Below are 24,813 nucleotides of genomic sequence, written 5' to 3'. Positions count from 1 at the left end.
TGTAGACATTAATATAAAAAATAGGCAACATGAGAAACCTCCTCCCTTCTGAGGTGCATTTTATTTGCACATTAAAATCCAAAAAGAAATGTCTCCTCATTAGCTTAAAAGGACTAGTTTGCATCACTAATTAGCTTTACTAACCTCAGCTCCTCCAGTCACCACCGTTCTTTCGTTTCCAAAACCACTTTTTCAGACTGAAAACTAAAAAATAATTTAATCAGTCGGTACAGGACAGAGCTGCAGGCTACGTCAGTTTAGTCTAAGTTTGTACCTGATGATCTCAACATTCGACAAGTAGGCAGGAATAAAATACAGCTTCCAGTTACTTTCTATAAATTGAGCTAATGTTAAGTTACATAGCAGCTATGTAGCTGCTGCTTTCCTGCTCAGCTGTGCAGTCTGAAGGGGAGGGGGGATGTTAGCTAACTTAGCGCCAACTGGCTTCACTTTTCCAGCAGGTGGGAAACAACAGACTTTTCTTGGTCTTGAGAAGCTAACACACTGTAACAGACACCGTACATTTACTGCCAGAATATTTTCCTCCACTCGCGTTCACTGTCACTTTCTGCCGCTCGGACAATCAAACACTCGCTACGCACCTCCCGATTCAGAGTTACGCTGCTCTTATAACACCATCTGTCACATATGTTCTGCATAGAACAAGAAGAGGAAGCAGCTGAGCATAGCTGCTACGCACTCCCGATTCAGTGTTACGCTGCTCTTATAACACCATCTGTCACGTATGTTCTGCATAGAACAAGAAGAGGAAGCGAGCTGAGCATTGAGTGCTGCTATGAAATGAGGTTTATTGGATGAACCAAAAATGTGCAATGTGCATCAAAAGGAAAGTAGACAGGTGCAAAAATTTGGGCACCCCAAGAGAAATATCACATCAATATTTAGTTGAGCCTCCTTTAGCAGAAGCAACGGCCTCTAGATGCTTCCTATAGCCTGTAATAAGTGTCTGGATTCTGGATGAAGGTATTTTGAAGGTATTTCGTCCTTGCAAAACATCTCCAGTTCAGTTAGGTTTGATGGTTGCCGAGCATGGACAGCCCGCTTCAAATCACCTCACAGATTTCCAATGATATTCAAGTCTGGAGACTGGTTTGGCCATTCCAGAACATTGTACTTGTTCCTATGCATAAAGCATAGCTCTTTACTGTCTGACAGGAGTAGCTATTACTTACCCATGATAGAAACTAATACAGTCCATGGTCCTGTCATGCACTGCACACGATAACTCCCACTACGTTTTATGGTGCGTTTACTTTACCGCGGGGGTGTGGTGGGTGCCTCCGCTGATGCATTGGTAAAACGGCCATCAGTAAAATGCATGCTGCAGACTGTATATAAGACGGTGGCCGGTGAAAGTGCGACGCGTTTTCTGTCATCTGTCCTCCAACACTGCACACACAAATGCCATAATGAAAATGAACAACATAACTGCTAAACCAAGAGGAGGAAACTAAAAGCTAAAATAAAGACCCTCTGTTAGTCAACTTTCTGCAATAACTATGCTAGCTAACTACACCTGGCTAACTACAACTTAGTTAACTTAGCTAACTAAACTAGAAAGACAAACCAACAATCAGACACAGAGACATACCTACTGTAAGTTCTAAGTAAATTACATGATAAAGTGGTTAGCTAGCTCACAACAATGTTTATTGGTTTGATGCTCTGACTTAACGAGACATGACAGTTTTTTAAACGAGGCATGACAGTGTGCCTGGGCAAGCTTGGAGAATGACATATGACTTATGGAATTACTATAGTCATACGTCACAACCCCGTTTTAACAACTAAGCAACTTTTGCAACTTTGAGCACAAAATTAAGTCATTTGTCAAAAAATATTTGGCGAACTGTGTGGGTAATCAACATTGTAAGGAAATGACTCAGAAAAATATGAAATATCATAGAAATGCCAAATACACTGGAGGGGGGCTTTAAACACCTTTTCTCATGATTGGATGCACCTGTCTTGGAAGTTCAAGGCTTAATGAGCTCACTAAACCAATTGTGTGTAGTTACAGGTATTCAAATCAACAAAATGACAAGGGTGCCCAAATTTATGCACCTGTCTGATTTCGTTTTGATACATATCGCTCATTTTCTGTTCCTCCAATAAACCTCATTTCACTACTGAAATATTACTTTGTCTTTCAGTTATTTGATAGCTCAAAGTGAAATTGCTGATCCAAACACCCAATTATTTATAAATGAAAATCATGGAAATATTCAGGGGTGCCTAGATTTTTGCATACGACTGTATTTAGTCCATAACACATTATTATATCAATAAATAAAAACTGCTATTGCGTCGCTTTATATTAGCCTAACTACAGATAGCATGTAAACAAAAAACGCGTCTACAAGGTCAACATACCTTTTGAGTGACACCTTAATTGACCCAATAGAAACTTCCATGCCCTGTCCACGGCCTACAATAGCCAGTGAGTGTCCACGTAGCCAGGAAGTGACAGTCCCCTTTCTTTCGTGTATACACCGACACCGAGCCACTAGTTGTGCAGAGGAAGACTGGCCCTTCACACACACACGTAACACGCAATAGTTTAAAAATATGCACGAATATTTTCCACAGACATATTTATATACTGTTGAATACAAAAACGCCATGCGCCGGAATTCCAGCACAGCGCCGGAGAACTTTAAGCCCTGGGGTTGTGACACTCAAATATATTTATTCACCGAATTATAGCTGCTGGTTTGGCCGCTAGTAAAATTTACTTCAAAGCATGGGGCACTTCCTGCCTGCTCGGAGGAATTGCTAGGCTACCCAGCCGACCAATCACAGTACTTACAGTCCGTGTCACCTCGACGTGTAGTTACATTTTTGAGGAGGTGCACGTCAGGCTACGGTATAGGGTATGCCGTCAATTTGATGCAGAAATATAAATAACATAAATCATTTTTTGGTTCAATCAATGAATTGTTTAGTCAATAAAATATCTGAAAATAGTACAAAAATACCCATTTTATGTCTTCAGATAGTTTGCTTTGTCTGACCAACAGTTCAAAACGCCAGCAAATCCTCACATTTGAGAAGCAGACAACAGTGGCAGTAACTTTTTACCCCTCGGCCAGTTACATCCATTTACATTATTTTTCAATTACATAATGTTTTTACAAAATTAAGTGCATTAACAAAGTCGAACATTTCAATGCATGACAAACTAACCTAAATAAATGAGACTTCAATTAATATTATATCATTTTTAGGATTATCAAGACATATTTGTGATTCTCCTAAGTAGAGAGTAGCCACTGAAATCATTTGTCTGAATTTTGCTAGTTATAAATCCTTAATGAAAGCCTAAGGCAGTCAATGAGGCTGCAAATTCAAAACGGGAGGTGATGGTCCCTTTGGTTAAAAAGAAGGCGTTATTTTGTTCACTGAAAAATACATCAGCTTTCAGAACACTGAGCAGTGGACCTCAACCATTACTCCCCCCTACACACCTTAATGCATGCTTTCACCCTCTTACAGTAAAATATTAAAGTACAGACCCTGCAAAAAAAGACAGGAGATGGAAAACAGCAGAAAAATGCACATGGCACTTGACAGAAAATGGCTCCATCAGTATGTTAAATTGGAAATTGACAGTGATTTGCCCTGGTCTGTAAAATGTCTGCACTAGTAACTGAATAACAGGCAATATCCTCTACATTTCAGACAGACAGTAGTATCTGGGTTGTTCTCAAATGTCAAATAGCTGTTCTCAGTAATAACTGGAAAGAGGTTGACGAACACTCATCTGCCAAGTATCTCTGGTACTGTGTGTGTGTGTGTGTGTGTGTGTGTGCGTGTGTGCTCATGTGTGTGTATGTGTGGTCAAGTTGCTGTGCTAAGTCAAACAAGCTGCTGTCAGAAAAAATGTAAGACAACAGTATTTTAAATATATTTAGTTGAAAAAGAACAGAAAAAGCTCTTATGGGCATTTTTAGAGACAGGGTGACCAGAAACTCAAATATAACAATATCAGTGGCAAAGATGCTGTGTAAAACTCTCAACTAGCAGCATCAAGAATGTCCCTGCTATAATCCAATCTTTCAAAAAAAGTTTTCCCCCAAAGCTCCACAGAGACGGACATTCTTCGGCATCCAGTTAAAAACGGGAGCTTTAGCCCATTTGCTTCCACGTTGTGTATTAAACTAGGACATTATACTGTCAACTGAGTACCACATGGAAATGTAGTATATGTAAAATTAGAATGTGGACTTAATCAGCAAACAGATAATACTGGAGTTCAGGACCACAATTTCTTCACATTTGGCAACATAAATCACTCTGAAATTGTTATAAAGGAAGAGTGAGTGACACTAGAAATAATTGCACTGTGTGGCATGGCTGAAAAGCTACAGAAACTTTTGTCTCTCTGGACTCAAACAGCATGACTGACCCACAGACGTGCTGTTTGGTCAATTTCTCACTCTGAGTAGGGGCATAGGATAAAAAAGCCACATAGAAATCAGGGGCTACAACTGACCATGTCAAGATGTTTGACAGGTATTATTTGCTTTGGTTATGGAGAACTGTAAATCTATTTTTAACGGTCATAATAGGGACCAAGACACCATTCACACCACAGCTAAGTACAATTGTCGCTCTTTATTTCAGTGCTTAATACTGACAAGTTCCCACTCAGCATGATTAGGAATGAGAGTAACAATTCATGTTAATGAGTCCTGCTTGAAACAGGTAGCAACAAGCATTGTTGACTCTAGGTTCTCTGCAAATGAGCTTGATTGTGTGCTTTGGATGACAACAGCAGTTGAGAATTGGGATTTGATGCACGGTTCATTAACTGTGCAATGCTGCCAAAATGTTTTTATTTCCCTTCAAAACCATGGTTGGTTTGGTAGATCACAGTCAGAGACAAAGACAGATCTTTTGAACTTCACAAATCTCTTCGAAGAATCGAAGAAAATTTAAAGGCAAATAAAATAAATAATAAAAGTATTGAGTTTAAAAGCTAAATGCAGAAAAACAAACAATCCAAAAATTTCAAAACTGATCCAAATGTCAGGTGAACCACATTTTAACTACAGCCCATGTAGCCTGTTATAGTCTGTTTAGTCTATATGCAAATAAAATCCATATGGACTCCACTGCATGTGCCACAACTGCAATGCGTAGACTATAAAAACTGTGCTGTGTTTCAAAACAATAAATAGGACTAAACAAGAAAGCAGAATTGCTTGTTCTCTTCCAACTTCCTTGAAATGCTCATTTAAATACCAAAACAGAGTCTGTCTATCTCGGTGATCGTTGTTCAGCCATCCAGACCACACATTTTTTAAATTAGGTTATAATTTTAAGAGATATTATGGCCTTCAATTCTTAAATTAAAATAGAGGTCAGATAATTACTGCAATGGACAGAAAAATACACTGCAGTATATTCAAATAAGCAGGGCTCTACTTTGCACAAGAGCCCAAACACATGCACAGAATCTATTTGACATGCAACCCACATCGCCAGTAGTTAGTAGTTCTTAGGCAACAGGCAATTAGAGGAGATCCCACTGCTGTTATCTGCTGCTGAATCTGAAGGCAGATTCCAGTATTAATAGCCTGAGAGGCAAGCAGCACCTGAGCCTCTGGGACAACAAAGAACAGTAGATATCCAGCATTAAAATACGTTAAGCATTGTTTTACCTCCTTGTACCACTCTCTGGCGAAGGACATTTCAACTTACATTGAATCACTTCAAATCTTTTACAAAAACACGGACATCAAACAACTGCTTTCCTGCTAAAGTTAGAGGGGTAATTAACAATGCGCTTCAGAAAGGTATTAAATGTTAAAATAATTACTGGAGTTTCAGTAAACTGGACATTTCATCCATAGACAGCATGATAAAACCTAAAGGGTTATAGGAAAAGTACACCACATAAGGCAATGGTGGATCACGGGATCTGAACAGGATGGATCTTGCATGCTATGGACATCGTACCTGTGTTGCTGCAGTCGTGGAACAGATTCTCTTCAGCACCAGGCCATTTCACACTGGCAAAGACGATGTTGCAGTAGTTTGGCTTCATTTTTAAGCCTGCAGAACACAAATGCAGAAAATGAAGCCCGCACTTTTAGTCAGCTTTGGATTTATGGCTCTAAAGCACTCTACCATTAAGTCCATTTTGATATAGCGCATTTCGCTTTTGGAAGCTACAGCACAGCCTAAGGCAGCTTTTACACTGACAATAGCCCCGCTGCGAAAGCTCAAGCTTCTTGACTCATTACAATGAGACCACTGCTTTGGCTCAGTGGGGTATCCTGTCGTAGAGGGATCTGGCAAAACACTTTCTGTCACACAGCACAATGTCAGGTCAGCAAGCAAACACACTATTTTAGGCCATCAAATACATGCAAGCACACATAGGAGGAGAAAATACCTTTTAGAGTGGACCTTGCAGAATTGTACTAATTTACTACCTACCTGGCCAGTATTGAGGTGGAGGAGAAAGTTATTACTGCGGTGATTAGCTTTCCAGAGCTGTACAAGGACTAAAACAGCTGTCTTTGCATTTTAAGATTTCATCCTGGTCTTGTTTGTTTGTATTTCATCTTCTTTACCTGCACCCTGTGGCAGAAGACCCACGTTTACACAACCCATTGCATTGTTTTTCCATGCTGCTATTGTCAATTTGAAGGCCTCTAATGCAACACTGAGTGCTGAAATGATGAGCAGACAATGTTTCTGTAATCCCAGAACACTTGAGCGAGGAAGAAAAACTCAAAAGCAGCCTACCACAACAGACTACTGTATTGTCCTAAGATAAGGAAAATAAGAATCATATACCCCCGAAGAAACATTACAAGCCAAGCTGCTCACTAATTAGAGCCACAGAATGAACACACAGCTTTATAGCCCACTAAAAAGGGGTAGGTACTGCAACATAAGACTGGGAGAACAACAACCTCACAAACTGTTAAAGATAGTCAATCACTTCAGGGATTAAAAACACGGCAATGTATTTTTCATCTTTCTCCTCTGTGCCCCATTACATTACATCTCCAAAGAGAGAAGGGCTGATGTGTTTTGTATAATCACACACATAAAAGCTGCTTCTTCACATGTGGATCAAATTTTGACAGGCTCTTAAGAATATATGTTGTGGTGGTGGTGGTGGTGTGTGTGTGTGTGTGGTGGGTGTGTGTGTGTGTGTGTGTGTGTGTGTGTGTGGGTATAAATGAGTGCAAGCTGCAGATCAGGAATTATCAACAGGTCTTATGATGGAGCATTACTGATTGTTTATTTTTGTTACTTATTTTTTCTTATTGACAATATGGCGGTATTTGAGTGCCTTAATTCTTATAGTAAGAATTATGGCCAATGAGCCACTTTCAAATATTTACATTTTTCAAAATAAAACAAAAATATATTTATTTTCAGCAATTATACCCCTAATGTAAACTATACGATAATTTTGGTTGCTATTTTTCACAAATGTAACTAGGTAGCTAGCTAGAAATGCAAGAATATGACATCCCCATTCTTAACCCTGCTTACTAAAATGATTGGTGGACTAATCTTCCAACTGGCTAAAACCAAGCGGCAACCAACAAGGCTGAAAAATTAAGCAAATGAGGAAGTGCCAAAAACTGCCATTCATTGACTGAGGCCCATCTTCACAACAGAAATACACATTTACAGCCTGGCACAAAAAATAATTTGGTTTCTATAGCTAATTTCCCCCTTTATGACAACTGTGCGGGGTTTGAATTTTTATATAACTTTTCTGTTTAAATTATGATAAGGTTTAAAGTTATGTATAATTAAGGGTGTGCCGCTTTGAGGGAGACCTCACCCCCTCAGGTAAGTTAGCCACTAGGTGGTTCAGCAACAAAGCTTCATTCTGCCCGCCTCAGCTCCACCTCTTTGCCTCATTTTTAGATTAGTCAGGCAATGGCTGGAGTAGCTGGGGGTCACCTACATTGAGCTTCACAACAGCTCTTCAGAAACCTGTGGGTGATATTACTGACTATGTTAATGTTTTTTAGCGTCATGGCTGAAACAGCCATCACTGGGCAGAATAATTAGACATGTAGGTAGCAATTCAGAGCTCTAGAGAAAGGCTAAGAGATCACTGCAGAATTCACTTTGTGATTAAAATTTTTCCTGTTTCCTGTGACGTTCAGGGGGTACTATCACCACAGTGACCACTTTTACAAAGTGTACAGGGTTTTTCCTGACTCAGAATGGGCCTTTGGGGGGTGACTTTGCGCGACAGTAAGCATGATCAGTACACATACAGTAAAGGCAATGAGTAACCATATGACCAAAATCTATCAATTTTTTTTGTTATTTCTGACCATTTGATAAACAAAATATAACCACAACCTGGAGGCATAAAAGTAAAGAATAATGTTAGAATAATAATATGTTTACAGGTTACACTTTATTTGGATAATCTACCTACAGATAGTTTATTAGTTGAGATTCAGCTGTTTCACAAATAAAACCATTTTACTGATATTACACCACTGTGGTTAAGGTTTAGTGCTAATGTTTGTGTATTGTGTATGAAAAATGCTCTACATGGTGGTTAGTCTCTTATTTGTTTGTGCAAAGTATTAACTTGAAAATAATAAAAAAACGTGCAGAGAACATCAAGTTCAACATTTCTAAACTTTGTTGTAGCGCATCAACCTTTTTTTAATGTCACACCTACTCCAGGCTGTGATTGGTCTGTTCACATAGTGCCCAGAAAACCTGATCTGGAGAGGACAGAGGAGAATCCCATGCCGGTACGCCAAACAGTAAAATGTAAAAGTCAAAGACAGCACCGGTGAATTCCGGCACACTTCAAGCACAAACGCCTGTTATATAATAAGAAATAACAGGAGGCATCTCTCCCATTAGCGCGAGCTTCATAGTGGAGCGTTCAGGCGCAGTCATACCAACACAGCAGCTGATTTATAAATCCAGGGGTGTATGTGTAAAATACAGTGTCTGTGGTTGAGAGGAAAGGTGACTGCTGAAAGTCAAGTTTATGTTCTGCTTGATCAACAGTTGTTTGATAAATGGCTATAAATCATTTTGGTGCTTCTGATTTTCCTTTGGCGCTTTTTAAAACCTCTTTGGGGAGCGCCAAAAATTTCTTTATGCAGGAAAAACCCTGGTGTACACACTGAAAACTGACACTATTTCAGAAACTGAGCAGGGTCATAATGTGACGACTCTGCCAATAGCCAAATCTCTGACTACACCCACGCCCACCCACAAACTCCTAAACATCCGGCTCACACTAGCAAAGAAACCATTAAGAGTAATGAGAATCGATGGGAGTGTTAAAAAGTATTGGCAGTCCAGCCCAGAAGCTGCTCTCTGTGCAGTCTTTATTAGTCTGGAAAAAGAGTGCTGTTCTCTAGCCTGCCAGCACTAAATAGGAGTGCATTGATCAGAAGGTCAGGCCAGGCTGAATCCAGCCCTTTAATTGTCTGTGTCACTCCTCAATCTCATTCCAGCAGCTGTCAGTCGTCTCCCAGGTAAACCAAGGCCACCATCACAAGTGACAGCTAACGACGAAGCAGAGGTAAAGGCTCAGACAGAATACAGCTTTCACAAAAGGCAAAACATTTTAAAATCACAGTGATATTTTTGCCGTTGAGAGCGAGAAAGAACACCACACACTTTTAGGTTTCTCTCAGAAAATTAGGCTACATCCACACTACTATATTTTCATTTTAAAATGCAGACCTTTTGCTACGTTTACACCTCCCGTCTGGACTAAAAGGGTGAATTGTTTTAAAAGTCCATTTTTAAACAAAAACATTGTAGTGTGGATGTAGCCTTAGGTATACCTATTAATCCACTCATTGTTGAATTTGCATTATGAGATTCTTACAGTCCTTAATGCCTTCTTACAGATCACATTACTGAGAAGTTCTCCCCCCAACTGTCTGAATTTATGGTAACATTAAACTACTTACTTTGCCAATTAACATTAGCTACTGAACCACACATAAACATATTAAAGCAGTGATTAAATCACATTTACTGTATTTTTAAAATGCTGTAAAGAGTGTATAGCAAACCTGTGCACCACTGTAGGACACAGAAAAAGGTCTGAAGGCCAGAGTTGAGTTTCACTTTAGAATTAAGTATTTATAGAAACCAGCTCCTTATAAAAGCTCTTACACAGGTAAACGGTTACTTTTGTATTAAAATTATATAACATTTATTCAGAGAATTCACCTGCGTATTAGTGTATTATGAAGTTTCAGTATTATACAGTTATGAAAAGCTATTATTATTTTCATTCACCAGGCAAATATATTCATGAGACAAGTAGAAAGGATAAAAAATCCTACGTTGGTTCAGTCTATCTATCTCTGAGGGAGGAAAACCAGTCAAATCCTTTCACAAATTAATACAGATGCGTGGCTGCTTCAGACATAGAGCTCTGTAAGATTTGTATCCTGGCATTAGAGCTGGAGTCATTTCCAATGTCTTGGCAGCTAATCAGCCGCTATCTTTCATCAAAAAGTGACAGGGCCAGGCCTATCTTTACAAAATCTACCAGGGTAAGATTGTGTTTCAGCTGTAAAGTAATTCAAAGCTTTAGTGTTTGAGCGCAATCACAAATAAATCCAGTATGTGAAATATGTTGATGGAATATGTCTGACGAATATGTCTGGATGTAACATGGGCAAATAAATAGGTTTGTTTAGTATGCTACTTCTTTTGAAATCCTACAAATAAAAGAAAAATCTGATAAAACCAGAAAAGTAGGACAGACATATGGCAACTGATCACATCCTGAGAAACCTGGGATGCAAGGGCTTGGAAATGCAACACAAAATCTACTTCCAGTTCCCATTGGCTTGAAATATGTAGATGTCATTCATACAGGACACGATAGCCAAGGGTAAAGTATGCAATGATGTTGAGACCACTTTTTCTCCACAATCAAAGTTCTCACAGCTCATCACTACAACAGAATATTTAGTTATATCACCAAAATTATAACCCATCATCAGCGCTGCCTGATTAAAAGCGTGGCTTTCTTCTTTATGATGAAAAATATGCCATTCATGAAAGTAATTGCCCTGCCCAAAAGGCTTTAAGCGCTGAGGTCATCCTCAGATGATCAGATAATCATGGCAAAACAAAGTGTTATTTGGCTCATGGATTTGAAAAGTCATGCATGTTTGAAATCTGAACATGTTTGGGTACAATCAACACTGCACTCTTTCCTGCACTGGATTAAAATCAAGTACATCCACCCCTCTACTTGTCAATGTCATTGCCGCTTTCAGACTTACTGGGGTATGAAATTAATTTACTTCACACCTTTCGGAGACTTCACATAAGATCAACGTCCATTGAGATCTGATGAGGAGATTTACCCTAAAGCTGAAAGCTGCATAGCCTAAATGACTGACCACAGGGAGTGATAAAGGATATTGTAGTAAAATGGTTGGACCAATTTCAACAGCAATTCAGTTTGCCAGAGGAAAAAATAGGCTGTGTATAGCAGGTCAGTGTTTAGGACTAAATGGAAGTGGTTATCAAGCACTGGGCTATGCCCTGAAAGTAAAACCAATGCAATGCATTCATGTTTATGGGTGTAAAACCTAGACTGTTTGTTGTATACTGCTAGGTCACTGTGAAATTTTCATTCATCTTCTTTGTTACATAGATAGGCCTACAGCATATCCCATGTGGCACTTGGAGTATAAGTGAGTCCACTGCTCTATTTTTTAAGCCTCCTTGGAAGTGCACAGCATATGCTCCCATACTGTCATTTAAGCTAGTTTTATTTTTGTATCAGAAAGGTAGGTGATGTTTTAACTCATGAAATAGATTTATTTTTAACAGCCATTTGAGTGAAGTGGAACAGAAGGTAACATAAGACCTCTACGAAGGGGGTGACTATAATTACAAGTACAGTTGCATTGCCAACTGAATGTCTTCATCTGCGCACTACCTTTGTCCTCGCTTCAACCCCTGCAGCACATGCAAAGTTGTAAATAAGCTGAAACCTTCATCAGAGCTTTCCAAACATTCCTGCCACTATGGTTACAAATCTACACTCCTCTTTCCATGGATGTAATACAAAATGTTTGGACCTTTGACACCTGTGTTAGAAGTGATTAGAAGAAAGCTGCAGCTACTACATTTTCTTAATGCAATTTCCATCAATCAAACATGACTAAAGTGCTTTACTAATTTAAATCAAGGCCTCCTTGAGGCTAAGTGTGCACTTTACTGCTCTGTTATGTAAAAAACTATAAATAATATGTTGAACTCCACATTACATGACGCTTAACAGAAAAAGACTCAATTAAATATAATTAAATTGACTGAAGGAATTTGTTAGTTTTGTGGCTATTGCAAACAAGGGGGGAAAAATGATCTCAGTTTACATAAACAAGTACCATACAGTGAAGGAACAAAACTAAGCTTTACAGTGGAACTAGTGTCAACATCACAGTTCAGTTTGTGTATGGAACCCAATTGCTAATAGTTTTGTATGAAAAAAATACATCCCATGCAATATTCTTTTACTATTAAAATATTTTTACAATTCATTTCACTCACTTTACATTTTTTGTGGCAGACAGGTACTGTATGAGACACAAAATATACACTAAGCTTACCGAGTCACTCAGATGGCACCCTTTCACTGCCTGCCTCTTCTTATCCATCTCCCAATTTCCCTTGAGGGTCGACAAAACATCTCATAATGACAAACGTCACCTTTCCTCACCCGGCGTGCGACAAAAACAATTTGGTTCAGAACATGGGGTATGTTCTCAACATGGTGCCATCCACCAAGCTAAGTTTAGTAAGATGTCCACAGGCGGGTTTAACAGACGAAATCTTAATAGTGCTGGGACACTATTACACAAGACACTGCAAACAGTACTGTCTTAAATTCATGACAAACAAGCAAATAAATAAAACTGAAGCAAGGAACAACACATTAGTATAAAGGAGAGTGATGGGCTGTAATAGACTGACGTGTTTTTTCAGTGACATTAACATGTGATTATTGGGAGTTATCATCTTCAGCCAGTATTTCAATATTATGCCATCATTTCAAAATGAGATCCACTGATATATAAAACATGCATCAGTAGAGTTACTGCCGTTTTAAGCTTTTGGTTTTACTTAGAAACAACAATTAGAGCAGGAAACAACAGCTAATAAATACCAGATGTGCCAGTTGATTACTCACTTGCATTAATTATGATGATGATTTCACAGGCCTACACAGCTTTTACAGTAAGTGCTTGCTGTTGACCAAAGCAAATGGGACATCTTAATGAAGCATTTGCAATCAGTAGCGATTAGTCCTCCTTGACCGGTGGTCTAAAAGCTTCTAAGGAACTTAAGTTGTTTACATGATCTTGAGTACTGTGGGTGCAGCCAATTACTCAGCATTAGTTAGACTGATGATGTCACAGGCCCAAATTCTTCAAATTAAGATAAAACATCAATGCATGTCAGCACCAACTGCTCTCAACATCATGTGAACAACTTTAGTTCCTTAAAACTGCAAAAATGCCTGCACCATTTTTTGAAGTAGCTCTAGTCTTTTTGCCCATATAGGCTGTTTGAAACGGAGTAAGCCCCGATTAATATATAATAATAATAATTTATATTTTCCTAAGTAATACAATTGCATCATGTGCTTACAGCTGACAGACATTAAAATAGTAAAAAAACAATTAGGGCTGTTACTACTAGTATTTTCATTATCAGTTATCCTTCCAATTATTTTAATTGTGTAATAGATTAATTGTTTGGTCTATAAAATGTCATAAATACTGAAAAACCTCCTTAAGCCCAAGGTGATGGCTTCAAACCACCACTGACAAACCCACAAATATTCAGTTTACTATCACATAAAATAGTTGGAAATAGTCAAAATAGTCACCCAATAGTCCGCCAAATTAATTTATTTTTATACCACCACTTCGGGGGGTCGTGGATGTTGAGCAGACCTAAAGTGAATATGACTCATGTGGTGACTTAAACAAAGGTGCGCTGATGCTAGCAAGACTTTATTGCTAATCTGAATCTTGTTTATTTCAATCGCTTGTATTGTTAATGAAATGCGAATTTTGCTGGGGTGGGGGGCATGAACATTTTCTGGCTTCCGAAGGACGTCATGATGGAAAGCGTTTGAGAACCATTGGACTAACTGACTAAACAATCAATAATTTCAGCAATAAACCATCCAATTTAGATCACATATGTTTGACCACTTAATGGCTTTGCTTTGTAAATATAACTTGTATCACGGCTCCATTAATGTTTTCCTCCGGTCTTTTGTAAGGTATCTGTGAATGGGGACCAGTTAGTCTGAACTGCTGTAGCAGGAAGGTTATAATAGGATTCTGACAGCCAGAATTGCACGTTTTAATTATAACCCACTATACAGGTGCTGGTCATATAATTAGAATATCATCAAAAAGTTGATTTATTTCAGTATTTCCATTCAAAAAGTGAAACTTGTATAATGTCTACATTCATTCCACACAGACTGATATATTTCAAGTGTTCATTCCTTTTAATTTTGATGATTATAACTGACAACTAATGAAAACCCCAAAATCAGTATCTCAGAAAATTTGAATATTGTGAAAAGGTTCAATATTGACACCTGGTGCCACACTCTAATCAGCTAATTAACTCAAAACACCTGCAAAGGCCTTTAAATGGACTCTCAGTCTAGTTCTGTAGGCTACACAATCATGGGGAAGACTGCTGACTTGACAGCTGTCCAAAAGACGACCACCGACACCTTGCACAATTAGGGCAAGACACAAAAGGTCATTGCTAAAGAGGCTGGCTGTTCACAGAGCTCTGTGTCCAAGCACATTAATGGAGAGGCGAAGGGAAGGAAAAGATGTGGTAGAAAAAAGTGTACAAGCAATAGGGATAACCGCACCCTGGAGAGGATTGTGAAACAAAACCCATTCAAAAATGTGGGGGAGATTCGCAAAGAGTGGACTGCAGCTGGAGTCAGTGCTTCAAGAACCACAACACACAGACGTATGCAAGACATGGGTTTCAGCTGTCGCATTCCTTGTGTCAAGTCACTCTTGAACAAGACACAGAGTCAGAAGCGTCTCGCCTGGGCTAAAGACAAAAAGGACTGGACTTGGAACCTGCACACAGTGCCAAAACTACCAGTACCTGGTTTAAGGACCATGGTATCCCTGTTCTTAATTGGCCAGCAAACTCGCCTGACCTTAACCCTATAGAAAATCTATGGGGTATTGTGAAGAGGAAGATGCGATACGCCAGACCCAACAATGCAGAAGAGCTGAAGGCCACTATCAGAGCAACCTGGGCTCTCATAACACCTGAGCAGTGCCACAGTCTGATCGACTCCATGCCACGCCGCATTGCTGCAGTAATTCAAGCAAAAGGTGCCCCAACTAAGTATTGAGTGCTGTACATGCTCATACTTTTCATGTTCATACTTTTCAGTTGGCCAACATTTCTAAAAATCCTTTTTTTGTATTGGTCTTAAGTAATATTCAAATTTTCGGAGATACTGAATTTGGGATTTTCATTAGTTGTCAGTTTTAATCATCACAATTAAATGAAATTAACATTTGAAATATATCAGTCTGTGTGTAATGAATGAATATAATATACAAGTTTCACTTTTTGAATGGAATTACTGAAATAAATCAACTTTTTGATGATATTCTAATTATATGACCAGCACCTGTAGATCTAACTTCTTTGCATCTAAACCTGCAAACCTTATTAATATTCCTAAACAAGCTTTCAGCATTGCACACAAATAATCAAGGACATGACACACACTTTATATGTGGGCTCTAAAAGCAGACGGACTACCCACCACTTAGCAATTTCAAGTAATGAAAATATTGACCATATGGTGGAAAGTGGGTGTGCTGTTATGGTAATGCATTTTAATGAATTAGGATTGCAAAAGGAAATAACAGATTTCTCCTTGTGTTCACAAAGATGTATGTAGAGGAAGACTTATTTCACATTTATCATTAATAACAATAACACCACTGCTTGGCCCTCAGGGGAGTAAGCATAAATGTGTATTGTCCATCACAATATAAATGAGATAGTGACTGATGAATATGCATATCCACACACACAGGCCTATTCCGTGCAGTTGTATGGGTCAATGTCCACCTAATCCAACCAGATGTTTTTACCAAGCATTTCACTTATTTGTGTTATCCAACTGAAATACAAAAGCTGTCTCTGATTCTGAAAAGCAGCAGCTCTAAGTCACAAAAAACCTATATAAGACGATTGATTTCTCTGCTACTGTTAAGTCCAAGTCCACAGCACAAAGCATAGGCCACCATTGTTAATCTTTTTTGACTGTGCAAGATCATATTATAAAACAGACTAGCCTAATTCTAAAGTGAAAAACTCACCTAAATTTTTATGTAGAGCAGGCTTTTGGCTTAAAATTTGAGGTTACTGCATTTCTATTCAAGCGTAATCTGTTCCAATCAGCCAGGATAAGGGTGCTCCAATTGATCGGTCACCGATCGTAATCGGACGATAATGGCTTTAACTAGTTTGTTTGGTGGTCTCTAAAAAGGCCAATAAGAAAAGCCGATCAGATGATGCAATACTCACCTGACAAATTTTCAACGGCAGGTAAGATGGGTTCACTATGCGGTGTGAGCAGTTTTCAATGCTAGCTAGCACCAAAGTCATTTTCAGACAGGAAGGGATTAATGCGCCCAGTTAATCATTTACAATGAGAGTCGAGTAGAAATCATTTAGATTCATAAACATTCAGATACTTAACTCATGTCATGGGTTTTGCATAGTTTGCCCACCAGAGGGCGCGCTGCAGCTGTTAACTACACTGCCTCACCACAAAAACCACAGAAGAAAACAATCTACCGGTGCCAGCCTGCAGCATGTAAAAAATGCGTGCTGTGTTAGCGGTGAGTAAGTCTTTTGTCATGTTAATTACATGACTTAAATAATTATAATAAAAACAGCCACAATCACTTCTCCTTCCAATGAAAACATTCATGACTTGCTAACCCTCCCATTTTTCACTGCACTCTCCCAGCTTCCTCCCAGCTCACAGCAGTTTAATGTTACGGTAGTGTTTAAAGCTACGCTGCTGACTAACGTGGTTGTACATTTATTTTTGAAACAGTGTAGGTCTGGGCGATATGGCCAAAAAGTCATATCCCGGTACTGTTGGGCAGAATTGCGGTATAAAATATATATCTGTATTTTCTGCTAAGCGGGCTGGGGGGGGGTTAGCGGGCATGTTTTTACTACTTTTAGTAACTTGGGTTGTTTCTTATTTCACCGTTTTAATTATACATCTTACATATCACTCACTTATTGAATTCGGCTCCTTCGGTTCTCTTCCCACTCACACACCTATCGTCTCCGCTGCAAACACGTCAGCATTCCCCACTTCTTATGCCGTTTTTTCATTACCAGTACCAGCTTAACTCGCCTTGAATCGACTCGGTTTGGACGTCTTCCGTTTTCCATTGCAGATAGTACCCAGAGATAGCACCCCTCAGTCTAGCTGATGGTCATAGCGACGCCACACACAACTGCCATGATGTAATATTCAATGCAACACACACACCAGGGACGCACACACAGCTGTCTATTGATTTAAGATAAAACGTTTCAACATTACTCAGAATGTAAAGACAGATAAGACAGAGGTGATACGAAAAAGGTACCCGGTAGCAGGTACAATTTATACTTCTGCGTCAAATCGACGGCGTAGCCTCTGTGTAGCCCCCTACCCTACGACGTCACCTATGCTGTAGCCTGACGTGCACCTCCTCAAAAATGTAACTACACGTCAAGGCGACGCGGACCGTAAGCACTGTGATTGGTCGGCTGGGTAGCCCCGTAATGCCGACAGGAAGTTCCCGGGATTTGAAGTAACTTTTACTATCGGCCAAAACAGTGGATCAATATATTTGACTGTCACAACCCGAGCGAAATGACTCGTTTCACTATGATGATAATGTGATCCACTTGGTCGATAACATTTGAAACAGCTATACCAGCCGCACGTATACAAGTTTACCCCCATTCCCGTTAGCGGAGGGCTAAACCGGAAGTTAGCCTGCTCGCCCGGCAAAAGTCAACACAGTGGACGCTGTAGCGCTAGTGCCGACTATCATTTGGGGGTGTAATTGCAGAATGACGGACATACCTACACACAAGTATAAATGCATGGTTATGTGCGTAGCCTACGTCGTAGCTACACACGTAGACCCTACACAGGAGTATAAATGGGCCTAAGTCAGGGTCACCTTACCATGTAGACAAACACTCTTTTATTGAAACGATGATTGCTAGAGCACTTTACTACAGTATATTGTAACAAATACTTAAATTCTCTTTTAAACGGAAGATGAAAGGCCTTTCTAACAAAGAAAAAAGATCCTCATTTAAATTTTAAAAAATAGGCTGGTTTACTATTAGCCTACTTGAAGAGAACAAAATCAAGTAAAAATCTTGGCAGAATAGGCAATTATGTGAATATCAAGGGATAATCACAAAGGAAGCCAAAAGCACTCATTATTAGTTCCACTGTAGCTGAGCTGTAGGCTGTCTGTGTTTTGTTTATTTGGTTACAGATGATTAAGAAGAAGAATAAAGTTAGTGTTGAAAGGTAGTGTAGGTATTTGTTTAGGAATTCAAGTTGATGTGGCTATGTTTAATTAAAAACGGGTCAGAAAAGTTGTGTTTAGTGCGTGTTTTAGGAGTAGATTGATAAATCTTTTTCTCTCCCAATATCGATTCGGATACCTAAACTCATATAGAGTAGAACCCAACCAATATAGGATTTTTAAATCGATTTTTTTTTCTCTTTTCAGAAACACATAACATAAACAAAGATTATCCCTTACATTTGTTATGTGTAGTTATGAGACCTCACCAAGATAACATGCATTTTAAATATAAACTTTTTTTATTGTTATAAATAGTACTTTGAACAAAAGTACAGCTGATAATGTCAGCTGTTTTCTGTGTTTTGTGCCCTCTTGTGGACAAACAATGCAACAACTATTTAAGTTGTAGCATTGTTTCATTTATTACTGATACGATTCATCTGCAATTAGCTCATATCGACTGATAATATCAGCATGCTGATTTATTGGTTAGGCTCTAACATATAGTCGTAAATAAAACAATATTATGGATCAGTGGTGCAGGGGCACTCTGTCACTAGTAAAATTATATGAATGATATGTCATATTAAAAGCATATCAGCTGTTCAGAGGAGTGCTCACACAGCGCTGTACACAGAGTTATTTCTTATTATATACCTGTTTGTTTCATGACAGAACTTGATTTCATTGTCATTCATTTTAGTTAGACAGATTAGTGCATCTCGGTGGAATAAGTTTGGACATTAGCTACTGGCACCTTTTTTTAATCATATTTCTAATTCTCTCTAGTGTCTCCCATAAATTATAGCCACCTATTTTCCCCAGCTGATCAGACTCAAACAATGCAATAAAGCACAATGGCTTCATCCTGCTGCCACAATCATGAACATATCACATAATGACATCATCACAACAATAGGCTTCCTCTGTATAACACATGTATAATCCCCTTATCGCTCACAACTTTGGTGTCCATTTGTCTTTGTCCTGTACCTTCAATAAGTCAAGCGCTAATTCATCAACAGAGCAGTAGATCAGGTAACACCGGCATTGGGTGCAGTTCTTATTTGTGCAAAGCAAGGTCACTGAACCACATGGATGCTGGATCAATCAGACAGATGAATGAAGCACAACCTGCTGACATGACGAATATTGACACCCCTATTACATCTTGGTCGTGCAGTCCTCAACACTGTTTAAATAAATCAGGCCCAAGTAGAGGGAGGCAGGTAAACTTCTGAACCTAATCCTTCACATGATAAACAGGAATAAGGAATAAGAACAGTGTATTTTGTCATTACTCCATGAAATACTGAACTCCAAAATGTCACAGAATTAAATATCATTCTGGTAGCTGTGGCTGAGATCAATTTCATTTGTGCCTAATATTTAAAGAAGATAACCTTCTTATCAGAAACTCATACATTGAAGAGTTACACACAACATGAGGTAGGGCTGCAACTAAAGATTAAGTGATTAATGATTATTCACTATTGTTTATTTTGTCGATTACATTTTTAAAAAAATTGTCTATAAGGTTAGACAAAAAACTGTGAAAATGCCCATCACATTTTCGTCTTTAAATAGCCTCTCTTTCATAGCACATATTAGTGGTGGGCATAGATAATTTTTTTTAATCTAGATTAATCTCACTGTAATCTTGGAATTAATCTAGATTAATCTAGATTAAAATGGCTCATCTGAATTCTGCCGAAGGCATTCAGAATATGTGTGCTACCCAAAATGCATCACAAACTGCTTGAGAAAACCATTGGGAAGCTTCTTAAAAAAAGATTTCCCTTGAAGCAAACCCGACGGCTTCATAGCTGCATCCATGTTAGCACGTCACGTTTGATGTGGTAATTTCACAGTAGGCATACACACAGGTTCAAAGACTCGTTCTCGCCCCCTACAGTGCAATTCAGCTAGGTATACATCTGCGCTAAAATATCGAGGTGAAAGTCATCATAGCTTGCGTAGTAGGCCTACATCTGCAGCCTGTTTTCCTGGTCTACTGTGAAGATCCTGTTATTTGGCTGTGAGCATCCTGGTGGTCCAGCCTGCAACCTATGGACTCTGCCCCCCTCCCGCCGTATCTAAATAAGGTAGAATGGCTGCGACAGTGACTCTTGACGTTTAAACTTCACTAGCTTCTAAACTGTAAAACTTTAACATTTAAAACTTCAGGGTGTGTTAAAGTACTAACTAATCTTTTATGTGATCACAACCATGGCACATGGAACAATAAACACAACTCGTCATTCAAAAAAAAAGATTGCTCGAGTGAATTTACTTTCTGTGATTGAAAACAGCTTCTTTCATATAACTCTGTCAAAGTATGACGTATCCACCTGATTTTTCCCTGTTCTGTTAAGTACTGTGGACTGTATGTGCTGAGGTAGTTTGGCATATCAGAGTTGTATGGGCTCCGAGAAAATCGCTGTGTTTCATTCGTCCCGCGTTTAAATCGTCCCAGCTCTCCACTATAGACCCAGCTCCCAACCCAACTTTGAGAATAGATTAACGGCGATATTTTTTTTATCGCCCGATAAGATTCTCACGTTAACGCAGCACGTTAACGCCGACAACGGCCCACCACTAGCGCATATATATTCAGTTTACCTACAATATTATAAAACAGAGAAAATTAGTAAATCATCTCATTTGAGAAGATGGAAGCAGTAAATTAGAAATGTCATGATTAGTCAATTTATCAATTAGTCAACTGGCAGAAAATTAACCAGCAACAATTTTGATAATTTATTAATTATTTCAGTAATTTCCAAGCATTTCTGGTTCTTTTCTCTCAAATGTGACAATATAAGACAACAATTGACAACAAATTCAATATCTTAAGGTTATAGACTTTTTTGTTGTTCAAAACAAGCAAATTGAAGACATCACAGTGGCCTCTGGAAAATTATAAATGCAATTTATTTCACTATTCTTTAATATTTCATAGACTAAAGATTTATCATGAAAATAATTGGCTGATTAATCAATAATGAAAAATAATTGTTAATTGCAGCCCTACAGTAAATGTTTCGGCAATCATATAATTAATCACCTCCTTGCTGTTAGTAAGTCTACACAGCATTACAGGACATAAAATTACAAAAAAACATCATGTGTATTGGCCCACAGCTCTGCAAGAGATAGAAATAACTACGCAGTTGTTTCTACCTGAATGAGCCAAACGCTTAAAGCACCTCATACATCATTCTTCCTGCCCAGATTCTGATTGTATTTCTGACAACAGGGACTCAGAGTGGGCCAGAAGAAATGGCATCCTCCATTTTTAATCAATAGGAGGATTAACCTTTGCTATCAGCAGCGCCTTTCTAAGCAAAATGTGGAGTCAAGATTTAGGATGTGAAGACATGCTTTAGCTCATTATTGGACTTAAATCTTCAGACCTGTATAACACCTCATATATCATTGGTATTAGGTTACTATAATTGCCTCAGTAATCCTTCAGATATCTCCAAAGAAATGCACCTCATCATGAGCCTTTCTGGAATTAACATATTTGCAGGTGTCGTCCTATAATGATCCTCCATATATTCAGAGGGAAGGAGCTCTTCACTTTCGTGCCCTTCATGCTGGTCTTCTAAATATTTAAGTAAGTACCACAATGGTGATCTTAATTATTTCCATATCACTCACAAAGCGCTCTTAAAACTGTCTTACTGCACAGAGCAAACCTGTGTTTCTCACAGCTTGGCACAATAATTTGACTGCAAAGTGCCAACGATTTACTACTTGATCCCAGTGCTGGAACATTAGCTGACTTATGAATTAGTTGATAATAGTTTTGTGTCATTGTTAATTTAATATCTTTGGGTTATGAAATGCTGAATGAACAAAACAAGAAATTTCAAAACATGACAGTGGGCTCTTTGAAAGTTTAAAACAGCCACAATATCTAACATAATTGGTGCAATCAGCTGTTCTCTGTGTTTAAATTAACTTCCTCGACGCTGCTCAGAAAATAGTTTTGACAATTGAGTGTGAATTATACAAAGACAATAAGGGGGGTCAACTTTTTTTCTAGGTTGTAAAGGAAACCCAGTACAGTGCAGGCGCGTGCTTCAGTGGACTTACAATGCTTACTATATCCTTGCATGTTTAAGGTAATGTTTGCAGTGTGTAGATGATGATAAATCAAATTCATTACACCAATTCAAGGGTGCCCCATACCACACAACAACTTTTGTTCTTTTATCTAACTTTTATTCTAGAGCAAACTGAAAGAGAAAGTCCGCACACATACAACAGCAGACCATCATGACCGCTTAAAATACAGACCCACACAATGCTGAACCACAACCAAAGGCACCATCATAAAATACAGGCTGCATTATCATCTCTAATTCTTAATTCTTTTAATTTCAAGTTTCAATGGTAAATATTGTAATATTTACAATTACAGGTAAAAAAGACACTCCTGCACGGTTGTTTTGCCTCTTTTGGAGGGGTCTAAGTCTTAATTAGGCCCCCCTTATTCCAATCATGATTACAGGACTGTTCTTTACTCTGCTTCTGGCGATAGGCACATTTTAAATGCACAAACCCTCCAGATCAGGACTGACCAGCATCAGTATGGCTGATTTTAACATAAAGGTGAAGGAGAATAATTACCTTAACGGTGGGGGGGGGGGTTCACTGCAAATAATCAATATAACGCTATAAAATGCTCTGCTGCCACACAGCTCAGTTAAACTAATGAAAAGTCGGAACTTAGATTAACAAGTTGTTACTGTTAGATCAGCTATAACTTTCGCTCCGTATTTGACCCAAGTCAAATACGGACCCAAGTCAGCTGACCAGACAATAATCTTGGTTACAAAACGCTCCAGATAACACTTAATAAAGCGCACTGTTTGTGGTAAAATATGTAATGTGCCGTTAACTTTTACCATGTTATGCCTAGTTATAAACTTCCCGTTGAAGTGATACTATGAGAGAAGCTAACGCTACAGTTGTCGGAAGTTAGCACAGTGAAGTGAAAGATAAAAGCTGAGAGGAAGTGTAAAAGTACCTGGCTACAACGTCTGTCCTCTTTCATGCTCTCTGTGCAGCTGAAAGGCTTCGAAATAATCCTTACGAAAGTGGGACGTTTCTTTCTGTCGTTTTTTTGTTGAGTAGGTAACCAGGAAAGCGTCTGGTTAGCAACGAGACCTGTCAAACAATGGCGGAGCCAAGTACGGCAAGCGGAAGGCCGACACGTGCTTTTTGTTGACGTTTTTTTGCGGCCCCAGAGAAGCGAAGTATTTAAGATGGTTTCGTTTTTCAGTGCTGACTGTCAATAATAATTTACTGTCAATACAAGTTTACTGTAATCTAGCAGATACAGATGATGGATAATTGCTGTTTCCTTTGGCAAACCAAGCATTTCTTCAATACAACAAAACACAAGTAAAGAAAGAAGTATTGGGATATTTTTCTTCAGGGTTTTTTTCAACCAGGCATGTCCTCTGTAATATTTGTTGGGAATGTGGGGCTTTAATGACATAAAGAGGAGCTTGCATAATACTTTTACACACAAATTAGGGGTTTGTGGGGTTTTGCTGGGTGAGTTTGGACTCATGATCTCAGTATTTCTAAAATCCTGGCTACAGGCCTGTTCAGCTGGGATCAATAGGCAATAATTAGTACAAATAAAACTCCTGCATTTAAATTTTACTTTTCTTTACTTTACTAAATTACATAATGTATTGAAAGCATAAAAGTAAGTACTAATAAGGAGAATGTCCCTTTTCAGAGTGTTATATGGATTATATGCTGTTGAGAAGTTTAATCGATAACAGTGCATCATGTTTAATAAAATGATTGCATTTTGTATGTAAAATCTTAATCTGCCAAGTAACCACAGCTGTCAAATGAATTTATTATAATAAAGAGTCAGTGCGAACTTCCCCGTAGAGTGAGTATGATTCTGTTGTCATGTGTGTGTTTAGTTCTGTAATAAAGGATAAGAAGATGGGTACAGCAACATTCTGATCCTTAGGATTTATTTTTGTTTATTTGTTTGTGCAATTCACAATAATGGGGAAATTACTAAAATGGTTTCATTCTCCAGAGTAATTTGACAGCATTTCAGTGACACATGCATTTGTGTTGGCTGTTTTGGTTATGGATG

The 24,813-nt window shown here is 38.6% G+C and overlaps 1 long non-coding RNA gene across 1 annotated transcript in view; it reads right to left on the bottom strand.

Annotated features, from left to right (window-relative positions):
* The window catches only part of LOC123957257, a 26,830-nt gene extending 2,960 nt beyond the window's left edge, over positions 1–23,870 (bottom strand). Inside the window, exons 1-2 of the long non-coding RNA XR_006821766.1 lie at positions 23,713–23,870; positions 5,986–6,081 (exon numbers count right to left, since the gene is read on the bottom strand). This is a non-coding gene — a long non-coding RNA (uncharacterized LOC123957257). The remainder of the gene's footprint in view (positions 1–5,985; positions 6,082–23,712) is intronic.
* Between the last annotated feature and the right edge of the window lie 943 nt (positions 23,871–24,813).

The sequence above is a fragment of the Micropterus dolomieu genome, linkage group LG19 (genome assembly GCF_021292245.1).
Source record: "Micropterus dolomieu isolate WLL.071019.BEF.003 ecotype Adirondacks linkage group LG19, ASM2129224v1, whole genome shotgun sequence".
NCBI classification, from domain to species: domain Eukaryota; kingdom Metazoa; phylum Chordata; class Actinopteri; order Centrarchiformes; family Centrarchidae; genus Micropterus; species Micropterus dolomieu.
Note: the sequence above shows the minus strand (reverse complement) of the source record. Positions and strands in the feature narration are given on the sequence as shown.